Genomic DNA, 18392 nt, shown 5'->3' on the forward strand with positions numbered 1-18392 from the left:
GGGGTGGCGATTTTAAGAGGAGCCACCGAGTTGCCAGCGAAGAAACCCATCGGTCGATGTCAGCTGGTAATATATACGTCGTGTGCCCATAAGCATCGAGTTGCGCGATGCACAGCTTTCCATTGGCCAGCGTCACGTCGTAAATAACCGGCTGGCATTTGCTCGCGGGTAGTAAACATTCAATAAACGATCCAGATCCGTTTACGGGAATGCGTAATGCGGACGACGAGTCGCGCGAGGCACTTTTCGGAAGAGATCTCTAACCGGCGATCGAGAAGATGGGCCGGGAGGACGACGATGGTAGCGGTTACTTATTTACGAGGGAGAAATTCTCGTTGACCCGGTGGCAGACGAATGGTCGTGTTCGCGACGAATCTCGTAGGGTTTACGAATGCGCGAGAGGAAACGAGAAAGATTCGTCGAGTCGGCGGCTCGCTGGCGAGAAAGAAAGAGCGAATGGTTGGACGCCGGTGCGGGAAAGTTTCGGGCTCTTTCAATTTCTCGATCGTTTCGCGTGGCCGTAAGTCAAGGATAATGGAAGCGAGAGCCGGTCGCGAGCATATTCGGTTATCGTTTGGTCGGTGCCCGGAGCCAACCGATGCCAGCTCTGGCACCCCGGCTTCGACGTTAACACCCGCTAATCGAGCCCGATCGCCGAGCGGATAGGGCAACTGCGAGACCGAGAAGCCGGAGCGAAAAAAGAAGCTGGCCGGCGCGCTCGCTCGGTTATTTGATTAAGCGACGAGACGAGACGAGACGAGACGAGACGAGACGAGACGAGACGAGACGGGATGGACGGAGACGCGCGGTTGCCTCCTCGTTCAATTTCCCAAGGTGCTCAATTTCCATCGTGGTCTCTTTTGCGCCACGCGAATATATCTACGACGAACGATCGTCTGGACGCTGAGAAAATTGCAGGAGCGGCGATTGCAATTTATCCGCGAATACCTCGGAGGAGCCGATGATCCATGAGTGGCCCGAAGGAAGAAGTAATCCGGCCCGCAATCAAGAAGCGAGCCATCTTCGATCGAGGGCAGCGTTGCGGTCCGCGCGGACAGGTTTATCAATGCATATTGGAAACAAGTTGGCCGTTAAAGAAAGCGTTCTTCGCTGCACGCAAAAGGAAGGATGCCGTCGAGGTTTCGGCCCGTCCTAGTCGGTTGCTTCTTCTTCTACTACTTCTCCTCCTCCTCCTCCTCCTCCTCCCTTTCTCTCTTTTTCTCATCGGCGCACCACCCGCTCCTCCTGTACGCCCTCTGCTCGCTCGTTCGGTCTCGCTGGCTCGTTCGATGGCGCGCAGCACCGCACTGCACTCCCTGAAATATGCCGCGCGTTGTGAGTTAGTTTAATATGCAAATGGCCGGGGAGATAACGGGTCGATCCGTGAAGAGTGGAGACGGCTAAGTCGTGATTCCGGTAGCCGTGTCTTCTCAACCCTCCGCGTCGTTCCTCCTCCTCCTCCTCCTCCCTTCTGCTTTTTGCTCTGTCGCCTGGTCGAACTCGAGGACCGGTGCACCGGAGGATCACAGAAGAGAGAGAGAGAGAGAGAGAGAGAAAGCGAGGAACGGTTGCTGGCTCGCGCTGAGCGAATTGAGAGATAAGGGGCCCACGCTTAGGCCCCTCGTGGATGACCAGGGACGCATCGTCGCTCGTGGTCCATCACCGGTCTCGAGATGCTGCCGCTCTTAAAAGCGCGCCTAATGGACCCCGCTCGGTAGCAGCAAGCCCCGGTGGTCTCGCTATGAGGAACGACCGTCGCGTCGATCGCGGATGCAGCGCCTACGAGTGGACCAGCGGATCGCCAGATCTCGATGAAAATTTAACGCTCATCCCTGATGACCGTTTAATCCCGTAACGGGCCAAAAAGCCGCGTCTCGGAGATGGTTGGACGTCGGTGGTTACGACGCTCTCGGGTCCGTGCCTCGGCGTCCAGCACGATCATCGGATAGAAGGTGGCGAGAAACGGAGGAGAATCGATCGACGTCCTCGGTCGGCCGGTCGTTCGTTCGTTCGTTCGTTCGTTCGTTCGTTGGCTGAGAAAGAAGAGGAACCGTAACGTGGTGGCCTCTCCGTGGCACACCGTGTGTTCCCCGTGGCCTCGGTGTTGGTCGGTGTCGAGGTGTGTAGGAGGCTCGAGGGGGAGCCGAAGGGGGTTAGTAGCTAAGGTAGGTAAGCGCTTCATTAGGCCGCGAGAGCTCCCTAATTACACACGGCCTCATTAGCGGCTCCTGCTCTCCTCTCCCCGAACAGCCGTCCTCCCTCGACCTGCCTCGGCCTGCCACGCCGTTCCACTCCGCTCCTCCACCTACCACTACCAACGTCGCCTATGGACGCGTCGCACACCCTCTGCTAGTTCTTCGTCCTGGTTGCCGCTATCTCTGGCTGTTCGCGGATACGCGGCAAGGGGAGAACGACAGGGACGGGACGAGACGGGAACAGCGAGAGCGTGAAACGACGGATAGACGAACGGTTGGAGAGGAGAAGCAGGAGGAGACGGCGGTGGTAGATGGAGAAAGAGACGAAGAGGGAACAACCGGGCAGAGCTCGAGGGAGCCGCAACGGCGTGTTCGTCGCCGCAACGAGGTTTCGCCGACAGTCGACCGCGTCTGCCTCTGTGTCTGTTCTAAACGTGCCAGCAAACCGCCAAACGCCACCTGATCGTTCTCTCTCCGACACGCTCAAATTACACCGATCCCCGCCTCGTTTCCAGCGAATTATCGCTGCGACGGAAGCGTCGGCTTTTTTCCCTTTTTCCCTTTCGAAAGAGGCAAGAGGGAGAGTCGGTTACAACGGTTTCTCGTCTCGTTCGGTTTTTCTACGCTTTGCCTCGAACGAGCTAAACGAACATGACCGCGCCGTAATCTCGCGGCGTTCGAATACGCGCGAAAAGTTTAAGCCTCGGATTTTCCCTCCTTAGAAATATCGCGGCGCGAAGCTCGGGACGTCGTCGCGTGACTTAATTGGAAAGGGTGTGACGCGGCTGCGAAACCCGCGCTTAACGAGCAAACTTATAGCCTCGCGAAGCAATTCGTATCAATTAACCGTTTCGGTGCACGGTCGCTTCAACGAAAAACTGCAACACGCCCAATGGTATCTCGCGTTCCGCTAACAGGCCGCTCATTATTTATGCATTTAAAACGACTGCCACGGCCGTGTTTCAACCCTTTCGCTCGTTCCCCCACGGCCAGATCGAAAATAGCTATGGAAAGCCACCCTTTCTCGGCGCTGGTGCGAGGGAGTGTGCAAAGCCCCGGCGTCGACGACGTCCTTTTTAAACGTCGCTTAACGCGTCGTTAAGACCAGCGTCGATGGCTAATTTAGCGTGACTCGTGCACGAGTTTCGTCTCGTTCGAAAGAATCGACGGAAAGAAAAGTCGACGGCCCTTTGTTCGATCGACGCCCGTCGTGTCCAATTAATTTGACGCGAGTTGCTCTCTGTCGGGCCGGCCCCGCGCCTCCGTCCCGTTCGGCCGATTGTTCCACCGGTCTCGCCGATTGACACACCCCACCTGTGCTTCAAAAATTAACATCGGCTATTACGCGAATTAAAATTCAAAATTGCGCAAAGTAGAAAATAAAACGACGGCCGATACTCGTGACGAGGCAATCGATCGGCCACCGAATTAAACCTTGTCAATCGAGGCGTGTCGGCTGTCTTTCCCGATATTCGGCGTACAACGGCCGGACGCGTTAATATTTAAAATCGCGTAATTAACGTTGTTCGAAACCGGTGACCCGCGCAGCTTCGAAATTTCGTATCGCCGGCGATTGTTCGCGCCCGTTCTTCGAAAAATTCCCGACGAAAATTACTCTTCGACCGGACGCGTTATTTCCTTTTCTTTCTCTTTTTTTCTTTTTTTACGCGGACGAATGCGTGGAAAAAGGAGGATCGCAGGAATCGGTCAGATCAGAGACGAGTTCGAGACGAAACGAGTCTCGAGTTCGATCGATGCTTGATCGATGCGTGTCGTCTGTCGGTCTGTCGGTCGGTTGCGCGGTCGGTCGGGGTTGAATGCAGTCGCGGGCCTCCGCGGCGCTTCGCCGCGCCGGAAACGGTCCATCACGTGACCACGTGACCACGTGACGGTCTGGCCTTTGTTCCGCGCGATCATTAGTCTGTCAATATGCCCAAACGACGCTCGGCTTGTACGCCCCTAGCATGTATGTATACGTATCTACCTGCACAATGCGTCCATTGTCTTCCACGCGCGCGTATTATACACCCCCATTATGCACGTGGACGCGTGCGTGCTTGCCTGGCTGACTGGCCAACCGTTCGTTCGGTTGCCTCTGCTCGCCTGGCCGTCTAGCTGCCCGGCTGCCTAGCTGCCTGCCTGCTCGCCTACCTGCCTGCCTGCCTGCCCTGCCTGCCTACCTACTTGCCTGCCTGCCTGCCTGCCTGCCTGCCTGCCTGCCTGCCTGCCTGCCTGTTCGCGAGACCGCGTACGTGACGTAGGACCGCGCGTTTCCTCGATTCTCGCTGGACCAGGATCGATCGCGCTCGTTAACGCGATCGCGCCAAGGGTTGCGAAATCGTTTCGGCTAATGGCTTGTTCGCCGTGTGAGGGAGGAACCTCGTACGCAGAGATCTTCTTTTTCCTCTCTTTTCCTTTTCCTGTTCCTTTTTTTTTTCTTTTCTTTTCTCACTCGCAAACGCAAAGAGAGACGCGCGAGGAAAATCGCGTTAGGGGTTCATTGGATAATCCGTGGGTGTTAACGCGTCTCGTTCGCCTTTCTCCGGCACCCTCCACCTCCTTTCGTTCCCGCGACGCGTCGTCGAGATCTTCCGATGATCCCGGAAGGCAGCCCTGCCTCCGTTTCCACCCTAACGCGAGAAGAGATGCGAGCCGGAGCGGCGCGCTAAATCCAGATATATGATGCGAGCAGCCGTGACATGCAAATCTGGTCAAAGCCCGGCGCCATTACGTTTTCAAATCTTTAAAGTGTGTTTAGACAGTAGTCGTCGACGCGTCACCCTTGCGGAGGATCCTCGAATATCGAGGTATCGAGGGTCGTGGAAACGGTGCGCGTTCCATTCGGGCGCAAAGTTCCGTGCAAGAGCGAGCGTTCGAACAAAGCAGGGGGGGAAGGAGAGAGAATGGCGGTGGATGGCGGACGATAACGGTGGAACGCGAAGAAAGAACACCGAGGTCGGAAATTCGATCGACGATAATCGTAAAGAGAGCGGACCGCGTTCCTGGAAGCCGTGGACGATTCTCGGAGTGGATCGGCAGGGCAAAGAGACGCGTGGCAGCAGCGTAACCTGGGATCGAGCGGGGCGCGATCGTTCAACGTGGACGATCGATGCGTGCGCGCTGCCGGAGACGAGTTTTTGCTGCCGCGTCCAAGCGACATCGAAGTTTATTTCGTTTAACTTTCGATTCGTGGGGCCCCGCAGGGCGGTCCGCCGACCCAGCCGAGTCCGGCCGTGGCGCGTATGCGTCGCGTCGGCTCGCCGCTGTGTGAGAGCCCGTGTGTAACCTTCGCGTTTTATAGGACCCAATTAACGCCGGGCAAAAAGCGAACGCGTTCGAGGGTGGTCGACACCCACCGCAAACCTCGCCTCGATTTCGCCGATTCTCGCCGGAGATCGATGCGTTTGCCGGGCCAACAGCCGGTCGCATAAATACTCGCCTCATCGTACGTAAGAAAAAGTCGGATTCGCGGTGAAAGTTTAGCGACGTAAAAGCGTGATTCGGCCGACGCGTCTAACCGTTACTCGCCGAGTCGGAAATAAACCGGTAACTTCCGGTTCGGTTTTAAGGTTGCGCATGTACGTCATCGTGCGCGTGAATTTCGTCCACGCTACAACGTATCGACGTAACGGCTCCAGACCGCCGACACTTTCCCGTCTGTTCGCCGACTAGGTGGATTACTGGCAAAACGATTAATCGTAGTGGAAACGGACGGACAGTGGACGCGCGAGGCACGGAATCGCGAGCCGCGAATTCGAAGTTCTCCGGCGAACGAACGGAAGAACGAAGCGGACGAAGAGAAATTGGCGAAGAGGAGAGACGAGGAGAGGAGAGGAGAGGAGAGGAGAGGAGAAGAGAGGAGAGGAGAGAGACCGGTCGCTCCGGGACTCTGATAAGAAGGGGCTGCCGTACTCCGGTCTGGCCCGGCTCCTTTTTGCTCGAACCGATCCCACGAGCACCGACGGCCACGACGACGTTCGATCCCGTTCTCTCTCTCTCTCTCTCTCTTTTCCCGCTTGGTCGCCGCGACTCTCTGTCGAACGGAGGCTGCCAATCGCGGGACGATCGGGGACAAAGAGACGAAACACGGTCGGTCGTTTCGCGGTATTCCGTTTCTTGCGGAGGTGCGTGGTTGCCGCGAGCCTGCCCTTTCGCAGCCACAGCGTCGTCGGGCACGCCCGCGTACCGAGCCACGGCGACCTCGTTAACGCACGAACCGACATTTTTCTTCCACGATCGAAACGCGCGCGACGCACAGGAAAAAGACGCGGCGCGATCGAGCGCGGCAATTAACGGCCCGGCGTATCCGCTCGAACTGTTGGCGCGATCGTGGCGTTTCGCGCGTCCGTCGGACACGCTCGCGGATCTGCCGGATTTCGGGAATCGACGTTGCCTCTCGCCGGCGGCCGGCAACCACGAACCGCAGGCGGATCTCGTCCGAAGGGGATTATTTACGCCAAGAAGGGGGTGAATTCCTGCGTCGGTCGATCGAAAGGCGGCCGCGCCGATACGCCCGTTTGTTCCTGTTGCACGGCATGAAATAATAATAAATACGCGGCGGTGACCGAATGGTATTGCGCGCGGCTAAACTGATTCGTAAGCGTGGAAGCCACGGAACAATGGGCGCGGACTCGATCGAGCGGAGAACAAGAGACGGCGGGAGGGTAGCGAGGAGCCGAGAACGACCGCCGACACAATGGGCACCAAGTTGGCGGTCTGACCTCCGACCTCCGGCTCTGCACCACCGGCGCACCGCATTCGCATTCGGATTCGTCCGTTCGATTGTGTGCTAATGCTTGGTGCGGGGTCCGCTACCGTGCCAAGACACCGCGACACCCTCCTTTCCCGTCCTCTCTCCTTCGTACCATGCCATACCGTACGACCGTAAGTAAGTACGCAAGTAAGTAGGTAGACGTTTGGCTCGGGCCGCGAGACGTCGCGCGACGACGTTGGTTCGCGCGCTTTACAGAAATCGGCCGGCGGATCGCTCGACGGTGAGCCGGATCTGGCGGCCACGCGAGAGAATAAACCGGGTTTCCGGTGGCCTTGCACCCGAATTTCAAACTTTCCCCGTTAGCCGGTGGCGGGCGGCGGGGAAGCGGCGCGGCAGAGGGGTCAGGGTGGCAGGGGCCAGGGATGGAACGAAGGTCAGTGTCTGCATAAAACCACGCGAGCCTGGAGGCTACAGGCTGTCGGTTCGAGACTGCCGTCGAGGCGTTTGCTATGCGGGCTGCGCAGCTCGTGGCTACGTGCCCTGCCTCACGAGCCACGACTCAAATTCAACTCAAACTCTGCTTTCTGCATCTGCTAGTCCGCTTTCCCTCGTTGCTCTCCGTCAACCCGCCTACTCTTCGGTCGCGGCCACGCACCGCGGCCATGGTTTTTAAGTTGCGCCGACCGTCCACGCAGTATCGTCTTACCTTTGCGCCGCGTGGCCGACCATCCTCTCGATTAATTCGGGGCCGATTGCACCGCGAATTTCAATGTCCCGGTCTTCTCCATCCATCTCCGCTGCTCCGTTCCAGCTCCGACCGACCGAAATCGTTTCGGAAACGCGCGCACCGCACGCCATACTTTCTTCCTTTGTTCGCGTCGCCGTTTCTCTCCTACTATCTTCGTCCCGCGGACGATCTCGTCGCAAACGTGTAAGACCGTAACGGTTCGCGAAACACACGCGCCATCGAACACCAGCTTTGGGCGGCGCGTAACCAAACAGGGAAACCCGTCCCCGACTATCTACCATCGCGATAATTAATCCGAAATAAAAATGCTGTCGGGTGGTCGTCGGTTCGTTCGTCGATGACCGTTCGTGTGTCGAACGCGAGTGTCGACGACACGCGGCGCTGTAATAAGCCGGCGATCGATCGTCATCTTGGTTCTCTCGATAACGAACGGACGAGGATCGATTTGTTCTTCTTTCGGCGAAAGAATCGATTTTCGTAAAGTCGCGCGTGCTGCAAAGCGTTTCTTCGACGACGTTACCGGCTGCGAGGCGCTTAACCTCGGTTTCGTCGCGCGATAACGGCAGGATCAGCTGACTAGCAAAACTGACCTAATTATTATGCATTTATTCGCGCGTATTCAAATGCGCCGGGCGGCGGGGCCGTTCTCTCTCGCTCCCTATCCCGCGCTCGTCCCTTTCGCTCTCCTTCGCACCGACCGACATGCTCGCACGCTCGTTCGCTCCTCTCACGGACGCTTAACGCGCGCGCACGCCAAGAACGTGCACGCAGCCCGCAGGGACACCGACTCTTCCACGCTACGCCCGAAAACTTTCATCGTTTTTCCACCACCTTTTTTCTCTCCCCGTTCCAAACTATCGTCCGATCGAAACGCGCCGATAAATCGTCCATCGATTCGCGTCGTTTCGAAATTCTCCGCTTCTTGGCGACCGTGCTCCTATCCGAGATCCGATCGATCTTCGATCACGATCCGGAGCCTGATCGCGAGAATCGTCCGACCGACTGTAATTTACAATTTACAGCGACCGATCGATCGGACGAGTTTTACGCGATCGACGATTGCAAAATCGATCGGTACGTACGCTACCGATGTAGCGGCGACAGGGTTTAATATTCAAGGACAGATTGGCGGGAGCAAAAAACCTCTGGACGTGTGCAATCCTACGTTTTTTCCTACTAGTCGCGCGTGCTCTTTGTCCGCCTTTTTTTCAACCATCCGATATTTTCTACGGCTTTTTCCACAGTTTCTTCGTCGTACGCCGTTCTATTCGTCTTTGATGCAACGTTCGCGTCTCCTTGTCCGGCGTAACTCGCAAAGCCGGCGGAGCTCTTTTCGACGAGAGCGAAATCGACGTAGGCGAAACTTGGTCGAGTCGAAAGCAAAGCAAACTCGCATCGAACTCGTCCGACCCTGGTTCGACTACGCAAATCGAATTTAATCGCGGTCAGATTATCGAGAAACTCGCGCTCGTCCGCTAACCTCGTCATCGGAGACTTTGAAAAGCTTCGTCGAAACGCGTGGCGCGTATGGTAGAACGAGTGGCGAGGGACCTCGCGACTATCGCGAATTCTATCGAAATTCCGTCGGCGTTCCAACGACCGCTCCTGCTGCGGAAACGCGATTCCACGGAACGTGGAGAAAGACGTCGGGAAACGAAGGATGCGTAGTCGCGATGGAATTAGCGTACAGTCGGTCTTTCGGTCGGTCGGTCGGTCGATGGCTCGCTTTGGCAGTTGGTGTGCGTACGCGGTGAAACACGATTGTCCTACGTCCTACACGTCCTACGTCCTGCGGGATGATGCGTGTATGCACGCGCGCGACTCTGCCTCACGCCGATGTATGCCGCACACCGCGGCATGCCGTGCCGACGGAACCTGTGTACGGTGTACACATGTACGGGCGAGTCCAGGGAGGGTCGGGAGGGCGTCTCGGCGCCATGCTGATTTGCATGCGCCGCCATGACGGCCGCCACCGCTCGAGCGGGGGTTGCGCGACGAACGGGACGGAGGGTTCGGAGGGTAAGCATCGATCGCTTTCTCCTGTCCACCCCCGTCACCCCCCTCCTGCACGCCTCTCACGCCCTTCTCGCCCTTCTCGCTTTTCCCCTCGCTCTCCGACCCGCGCGGCCACGCGTTCGCCGCACGTTTTACGCCTCTCTCTCTCTCTCTCTCTTTCTCTATCTGTACTCTTTCTACGACGCTCCGTCCTCGACGATTTTCCTCGCTTCCTTTCCTCTATCCGTCACGGTGTTATCTTTCCCTCCTGCTCCGTCTCTGTCGCAGCCTTTTTTCTCGGCCGTTCCGTCGCTCACGGTCTCGAGTAGCGAACCCAACCCCGACAATCTCCAGCGTGACGCCTAAAACCAGAAAACAACGAACCGTCCTCTCGCTTTTCCCGTTTCCATCGCACCCTTCTTTTCCCTCGCTGTCTTCCTTATTCGCGCACCGTCGCCCTAACACCGCGCGTCGCTTTTCCATCGTTGAAATATCGGCCGCCGAGCGACCGTTTGACCGCGGCCGAGCCTCGTTCGATCGGCGCGATGGTCACGGCGGAGAAGAATCGCGTTGCGATACATCGACAGCGACGCTGAATGGAGGAAAGAAGCGGAGCGGCAGCCGTCTATTTACTTATGCGGTGGAGGATGAGTTCGAAGGGGTAGAGCGTGTGGGGAGGGAGCGGAGGATGTAAGGGGTCGGTGCCTCTGGCTCTGTTTGTTTTCGTTGGGCCACATAGCGTGATACGTTTGCTTAATGCGCCACGTCCGTCGTCCTTTCCACCGCCGCCGCAACCCCGTAGCACCGCGACTGGCGGGGATGGCGATCGTTGCGGTGAAATCCAGCGGGCGGTAAATCATCGCGTGCTCGCGTATTCTCGGATACCTTTTTGCCGATCGTGCTCGTCTCTTTTCGCCGATCGCCGAGCTCGCTGCTCGCCGCTCGCCGCTCGCCGCTTTCCGCCTCTCTCGATTCCCATCCTCTTCCAACGCCTTTCTCGCCGTCGCGTTTCGCTCGTCCAGTTTTTCCTCCGTTCTTCTCTCTTCTCTTTTGCGGCGCGGCGTCGATGCGCTTGTGCGAGGCCGCGAAAAAACAACGGAAAAACGAAGAAACGGCGCTTTACCGGTCTCGAGCGCTATGATGGATGCCGCGAGTCGAGCGAACTGGAAACGCGAGCCGCCCGCTTTATCCGCGAAACGGAGTTAATCGAGCCCGATGCGAGAACGAGCGAAAAGAAAGAACAACGAGGCGTGCGACGCGAGGAGGCGGTCCATGAATCGCGATTGCTAATGGTGCCGGTGGAACGCGGTAGGCCGTGCTGCCGTAATAGGATAATTGGTCGTTTCGTTCGACGTCGAGTGGATAAAGTTGGCAGGCGATGACGTTCGATGACGGCAATTTGCCCGCGCTAGCACGCCTAGCAAAGCGCTCGCTTCCGGCCCGAACGTTCCCGCGTCCTCTCGCTGAACGGAGCCAGCGCGTCTGCCGCGTTCCGTGGTCGGATCGCGCACCGTATCCCGTCGTTAAGCTTCTCTCGTCTCGATACGCGGCACGATGGCGAAGAAATAGCGCGAACGACGAACGAGCGTCGCGTTCGTACGGCGATCTCGACGAGAACAATAAGAGACAGATACTCGCGGAAACGCGGTTGTTATCCGAGGCCGGGTAAACAAACGGAGAATTCGCGCGTTTCCCGTATCGCGTTCGGCTGGCGGATGCGAGAAAGAACCGAAAGGGGCGACGATGGAAAGCGAGATCGGCGAGGGAGAAAGAGACGCGACGTCGCGAGAGAAAGAGAGAAAGGAAGATGGTAAGCGGTGGAAAGGGGGCGGGGGTGTGGGGGTGAGAGGGAAGAAGAGAGAGAGAAAGTACGGGTTACGGAGTAGTACGAAGTACGGGGCGAACGACGTGGACCCCTTGGATGGTTGCCTCATGAAAGATGCATAAGACGACTCACCGGGGGCGCGATAAAGAGTCGACAACAGACAGACCGACAGTCACCCCTGTGCACCTCCCTAATACCCCGATGCAATACACTACCACCCTGGGTAGAGGAATACCGGGATGCGGCGGCCACCCACCACAGGGGGGTGGCTCCCACTATCAATTAATTATAATCTAGATTGATGGATCCGATCCACGTCCGTATCGGAGATTAGTCTCGCTTCTGTCGCGGACGACGAGGTTTCGCAACGGCATCGAGACCCGGCAACCCCGAAACGATGCTTTCGTCCGTGTACGTTTCGATCGTCGATGGAATTGGCGCGCACCAGGATCGACCAGGGTCGACGACGAACAATCGACGAAGGGGACGCCGGAAAGACGCAAAGACGAAAAGGCGCAAAGACGCGCGACTGGCGCGGCAACGTAACGCCGAGGCGCGTTTGCGAGGTCTCTGGGCTAATGGCATGCAAGCGAGCGGCGGCGATGGCGGCAAACTTCCGTCCCGTCGCGGCCGGTCGATAGGAATTAGCATTTTTATGGGTCTATCCCGCTTACGTGCTACGGTGCCCCGTGGCACCTAGATTCTTCGGCATTGTTCACGCACGCCTGGTCCGCGCCGACGTAAATCCACGGTCAAACGGTCGCGCGGCGTGTTTCACCGCGCGTCGTTCGCCTCGCGGGGGGTATTTCTTCGTCGTTTCGTATCGGTTCGGCCCTCTCGTCGTCTTTTACAGCGCGTTCGGCGTTTCAACGGACGTCGTTTCGCGTCGGCAACGCGTACGAGTAGCGCGCGTTTCTTTTCCTCCGTCGAAAGGTTCGCCTCGGCGTATCTCGTGCACCGAATCGCCGTGCGAGTCGACGGGGAAAAAGCTCGATAATAAATCGATTGCCGCTACCGGCTCCGGCGACTCGAACCCGCTTCCTCGCTGGCGATCGAGATCGAAGCCAAGATGAAAAAACTTGCACCGGGTATATACGATCGACTTCTTTGGCAAATCGGTCGGTCGTCGACTAATTGGCGATCGTGCCGTATGACTGACCTTTCCGTGCCGAGTGAAAAACGGCGAGACCGCGGCGTCACGGAATTTTGATTAAAAGCTGGCGAAGAAAGAGAACGGCCGGAGGAGAGCTCTGTACGTTCTGCTTGAATTTCGCGATCGTTACGGTTTCGCTCGATTCCACGGTATCGCCGACGTGTTCCGTATTTCACACGGCCGAGGAGAACTCGGCTTCTTCCATGTTCCAACTTTCTCCGTGAATCGAACGCGTCGACTGGCTTCAAGGTCGATCGAAACGAGGATACTCGAGGCCCGAAGGCTGAAACCGCCGAGTCCTTTGCCTGGTCGGAGGATGAACGAGAGGATGAACGAGAGGACGATGCGAAACGAGGGAAGAGCAAAGACGCGCGTGTAACCCGTAAAGAGCGAACACGGCCTATGGGGTGTTTAGTGCGTATTACCGAGAAAAGGCGGCCATGGGGGTTGGCAGGCAGGGTCGAAGGGATCGACGAAGAGGAAAACGCGCGACGTACGTGGCAGAGGGAGGGCGAGAGTGTGTGAGAGAGAGAAAGAGAGGGTGCGAGAACGAGAGAGGATAGAGCGCGTCGAAGGGCCGGAGGGTTTTTGCCGAAAGGCGCCTGCGCGTTTCCATGGGCACCGTGTATATACGCCCCCTCTTCCGCGAAAAGAGGGGTATATATCCCATTCCAACGCACCGTCCCCCCTTCAGTCACTCCATCTCGTTCTGTCACCGTTCGTTCTCCGCGCCCTGCTGCCCACTTTCAGAGTTCCTCTGCCCGGAATCCTCCTCTGCCCCTTTTTCTCCTTCCTCTTATCCTTTGGTCTCTCTCGCGTCTCGTTCTCTGCCTCGCGACGCGACGCGACGCTGCGTCTACGCGGAATCTCGTACGTCTATCCCGAGGACGACGACTACGACGACGACAACGACGACGACGACGATGCCACGATCGCTTCTCATCTCGCGCACGATTTTCCTACGTTCCGACGTAATTCAACCCGCAGCGAATTTCGGCCGCGTGACTCTCGCCGTCTCTCTGCGTTTTTCGTCGCGTCGTTGACCCAATTAAACCGTAACTTTGACGCGGCGTTTTTCGACCATCTCTGTCCGACAAGATAGAAAAAAAGAAGGAGGATTGGAGCGGCAAAGGGCGACGTTCGAATCGCGAAAGGACAACGGAGAAAAACTTGCGAAGACGACGACGACGACGACGACGACGACCACGACCACGACGCAGCAACGTTCATTTGAATAATATTCGTGTAGCGCGAGCGAAGAACCGCGTCCCCGGTGTTTTTCGGCCCGATTCCGTCCTCGTAAAAACATCACGAGTCCCGGCCGTTTCTGTTCAAACAAAACCATCTTGTCCGCCACGGTTTTTTCGACTTTACATTCAGGTCCATGTTTTGTTCGGCGACTCGACGACGGACGGACAAACGGACGTGAGACGAGGACAGGTAGAAAAAGCCGTGATGCACCGAAAGTCGAGAACACACCGGATGGAAGGACGCGACCGCCTACTTCGACCGCGGGACACGCTCCGTTACGCGCGCACGCACGCACGCATTCACGCACACACGTCCAACCGCTCAAACTGCTCAGCTACGTGGCCTCTTGCATGCGCGGCACGAGTGCCTTTAAATATATCAGGCGTCGTCGGTTTGCCAGGACGAAACCGAACGGATCGGCGCGGCGGCTAGCCTCTATCGAGCTTTCCCTACCTGGGAAACTATTCGATGGGAAAGGTAATTTGGAAATCCGCCAGGCAACGTTAAACGAACGTTCGCGAGCCGTGGAATCGCCGGATCGCGTTTAACGACTCCAAGGCGAACCGAGGTCGCAGCGAGCTTTTGATCGAGGACCAGCGACGTTCCGGCCAACGGCGGTGTTCGCGGAAAGAGAAAAATCGGCGATCCATGGGTCGCAAGATACGCCGTAATGGAAATTAGACGGCGGTTTACCAACGGATCGCAGCGATATCTGGAATATGCGCAGGCCGTTTGCACGGTCGGTCGATCGACCGCTGGTCGAGGGCACCGCGGCGAATGCTTAGAATTTCTCTTACGCAACAACCTGTTTTACGAGTCGCATTATCCCACGCGATTCGCGTCGCGCGTGGGTTACGGCATTGACTGGACGTTGCATTTATGACGAAGTTAGCGAGTCGCCGTGCAACGATAAACGGCCGCCGAGCTGCTCGATCGGAATACTTATGCTCGCGATACGGAACCGCGTCCTGGGAACGGTCCCATTGGACGAGCCAGAGATTCACGGTTAATACTGGAATCGTCGCCCCCGTTCCGAGCTCGGGCTATAAACGCTAGCACGCCGCTTCGCCAATTTGCCTCCGTTATTTCTCTAATTTACGCGACACCGTGTATTTTACCGTGCCTGATAGTTGGCAGCCGAGATCTCGTCGCGTTCGCCGCGTTACACGCCGTTACAGTTTTACGAGGATCGCCACGCCGCTCGCAATTAGATACCGCTTAACTGTGGGAATCGATTTCCAGATAACGAGAGATCTCGTCTCCGGCCGAACCGAACGATGTCCAGAGACAAGAAAAACAGTGGATTCGCAAAAGATAGCAAAGAGGGAGGAAAAGAGAAAGAGTTTGCTTCGCCATCGGCGAAAGGTGGCGCGTTTAAGCGCGCGACCAAAGGGTCCGTCGATCGGAATAAAAAAGGCTGTTTATGATTTTTCTATTGAAGCGTAACTAGGTGGCACGCGAGGTGGTACGGGTAATAAAGTCCTTTACGCGGCAACTAACCGCGCTGCTTTCGAGGGTTCGACCGTGCGCCGGCTGCGTTTACCGTTTACTATCGCCGTTACAGCCGCTCGTACACATAAATCGCTTTACGATCTGTCGCTAAAAACGGATTTCATGCGAAAGTAGATGCTTGCTGCCGACCGCAACCACCGACACCAGCCCGGAAATAGGCTGACCCGCTCGGACCAATCTCCTTTTCGGTTTTCCGCGTAAATATCGGCGACGCGACGCGACGCGACGCGGCCAAACTCTCGTCCTAACTTGTTGCTCTAACACGCTCAAACGCAAAAGCGTCGCAACGAATCGTCGTTTCGCGATTTCGTGACGCGTCGTCGATCCTTGCGACGAAGAAAACCGTCCAAGTGTAAACGAGCGGTTGAGAGCGGTGGCGCACGGGCGGCGGAGAAGATTTGGCGAGTGAAAGTGGGAGGGTTGGGCGCGAACGAAACGGAGGACAAGATGATGGATGGTCCCTCTCCAACGTTGGTCGGGCTACGCGAACCGAGGGCGTCCCGACGCTGACGACGATGCTGACGCTAATGAGCAAAATATGAGGCGCCACCCTCTCTCTTCCCTCCGCGCCTTCGGCCCTCGTTCTTCTCCACCCTCGAGAGCTCCAGGTATCGATTGTCGCCGCGCGTTCTCCGGAAGAATAAAAACACGAGGAAACCCGGAACGAAAACAGGACCATCTATCCGGTTGATTACTTTCGCCCTTCTTCGCGGACTCGATCCTCGTTGCCTGCCATCGAACCGAGGCCGACCACGCGTAACCGTTGCGCCGGCTTCGCGAAAGTTTGCGACCCGGAAACCATTCGGTTGCCTGTCGCGTTCCATCGCATACGACGACCGAAAGTTTATCGATCGAGATTAGCGTCCGAAAGCCGCACGTCGAACGGTTTAAAGCGTCTTGTTACGTTCGCGGTGAGAGACGTGGATAGCTAAGAAAGGTGGCATTAGCGAAAGGTCGAACGTGTTTCCGGCGAGTTCCCCCTAGGAGCGCATCCCTCGCCGCGACCTCCAATCACCTTGACCGAAGCGGATGGCACGGACGAGGATAGCGCCGGATGTCCACACTCGTTTTTACCGAGGAGGAGACGTTCCTCTGGCGAAAAGGGCACCCGTTTAATTTCATTTCGCCGGCACCGCCCCCGTGTTCTCGACGCCCGAAGCGACGAGACGCCGCGAAAAAGGAGCTTGGTGGACGTTTTACGAGCGTAGCCGGCCTCCCTCGCTCGCCCCGGTAGGCTCCTGCTGTCGACGCCGTTCCTCTGCCTAGTCTCGCTGAAAAGCTAGTCTCGTCGTCGCTTGCTTCGCTCTCTTCGCGCTCTCCCTTCTCGATACGCGTCGTCGGTTTTCGATTCGTCGAGCGAACGACCAAATTCGCCGGATTCATCTTGCGCGGCCGACTCGCGGCGACTCGGCCCAAATCCGGTCGTGCTCGACGACGGTTTCGTTGGACGACGCTAGGAATCTAACTCTGCCGCTGTCTTCTTCGTTCGGAGCAGGAAAAAAGCAGGGACAGCGCGTAGGCACGTCGAGAAGAACACGCCGAGACACGCTAGCTGGTTCGTTATATCGGGTCGCCTTATTTTTTCGTTAACGATCACGTTTCGCCGTCACGCCTCCCGTGAGCGAGACCGAGGAGAGAGGTTTTTGCGCGACGCTCGGCGAGGCGTTCTCGCGTTGCCGAGAGGAGAAGCGCCGTGCCGGCAGAGCCTCGTTAGAAATTACCGTGCGGCCCATCCTTCTTGCCGTTAATGAAAGTCGGCCTCTGCGGCGAAGATTATTCGCGGTTTTTGCGCGTCCTGGCTTCGTTCTGGGAAGACAGCTCGGACGCGAGTCGGTGGACAGGCTCGTAGGTTCGACGTCGACGACGACGGCGCCGGCGAAGGAGAACGCGGCGCGCAGGAATCGCGGGACGAACCAATTAATTTGGCAAATCATCGCGTCGCGGTGTAAACAGGGTGGTTCGATCTGTCTTGCCGGGAGGAAGAGGGGCCTGAATCGAGTCGAGTCGAGTCGAGTCGAGTCGAGTCGAATGGAGGAAGGCCAGCCGAGGGTGTCGGTGAAGCTCGACCGACTGGGAGGGTGGATATCAAAGGGGAAGACGAGGGATATCAATCCCCGGAGAAGACACGGACTTGGCCTCTTTCTCTATCCTTCGCAGTCGCCCTCTTCCCCCGGCGTATACCCCATCCCAGAGTCGACGTATTCGCAGTTCTCAGCCGCGAAATCCTCCGCTCGAATTTATCGCCGTCGTAACCAAACGTACCGAAGTCGTCGAATCTTCTCGCGCCTTCTCCAAACGACGAATATTCGCGACCGAGCGAGAAACCATCGGATCTCGTCCCTCCGCTGCCAGCGAACGCGTTCGTCTTTAAAGGACTTGCTTTTACGAGCGTGCTTTCGCCAACGTTCGTCTCAACGCGAACGGGATCGGTGGACGTTGGAAGGTCGGTGAAATCGAACTCGCCGCGATCCGCGAATCTCGTAGCCGAAGAACGGCGAATCGGGCGCGGCTCCGTCATCCCGGAAGTTTGTTTAATTTCGAGGAGTACGATCTCGTGGAAGCGGTTGAAGGTCGTCTCCCGGTTATCTTCGGCCGTCGACAAAAGCCGACGCGGAATACGAAGGAAATCGCGAGAGCACCCATCCTCCACTCGGTTGCTTCCCTCCTTCGGCAACGGCAGCACACCGTCGTCGCCGCGCCGCGTCTCTTGCCCAGTTTCCGTGGATTTCTCTCTTTCTCCCGACCCGTCCCCATCTATCTATCCGAGCAGTAGCTATCGCCTCGTCTTCGTCCCGTCTCTTTCCCTCGAGCGGCGGATAGGGGTGCCTAAGGGGTGCGTCGGGAACGCGGGGGTGGTTCTTTCCCTCCTGTGACGGAGGAGTTGAGAGTGCCGTTGAATATGCATGAGAGCTCTGCCTCCTATCCACCGTCCTAAAAACATCCGAGCGACGCGAAGCGAAACGACCGATGGTCCGACCGACCGCGCGGCTCCCGTCGCT

General features: G+C 57.4%; 1 protein-coding gene across 1 annotated transcript in view; it reads left to right on the forward strand.

The window, feature by feature from the left end:
- LOC105666158 overlaps window positions 1-18392 on the forward strand; it is a 112628-nt gene that overhangs the window by 19435 nt on the left and 74801 nt on the right. The window lies entirely within an intron of this gene.

The sequence above is a fragment of the Bombus terrestris genome, chromosome 10, assembly GCF_910591885.1.
Source record: "Bombus terrestris chromosome 10, iyBomTerr1.2, whole genome shotgun sequence".
Taxonomy (NCBI): domain Eukaryota; kingdom Metazoa; phylum Arthropoda; class Insecta; order Hymenoptera; family Apidae; genus Bombus; species Bombus terrestris.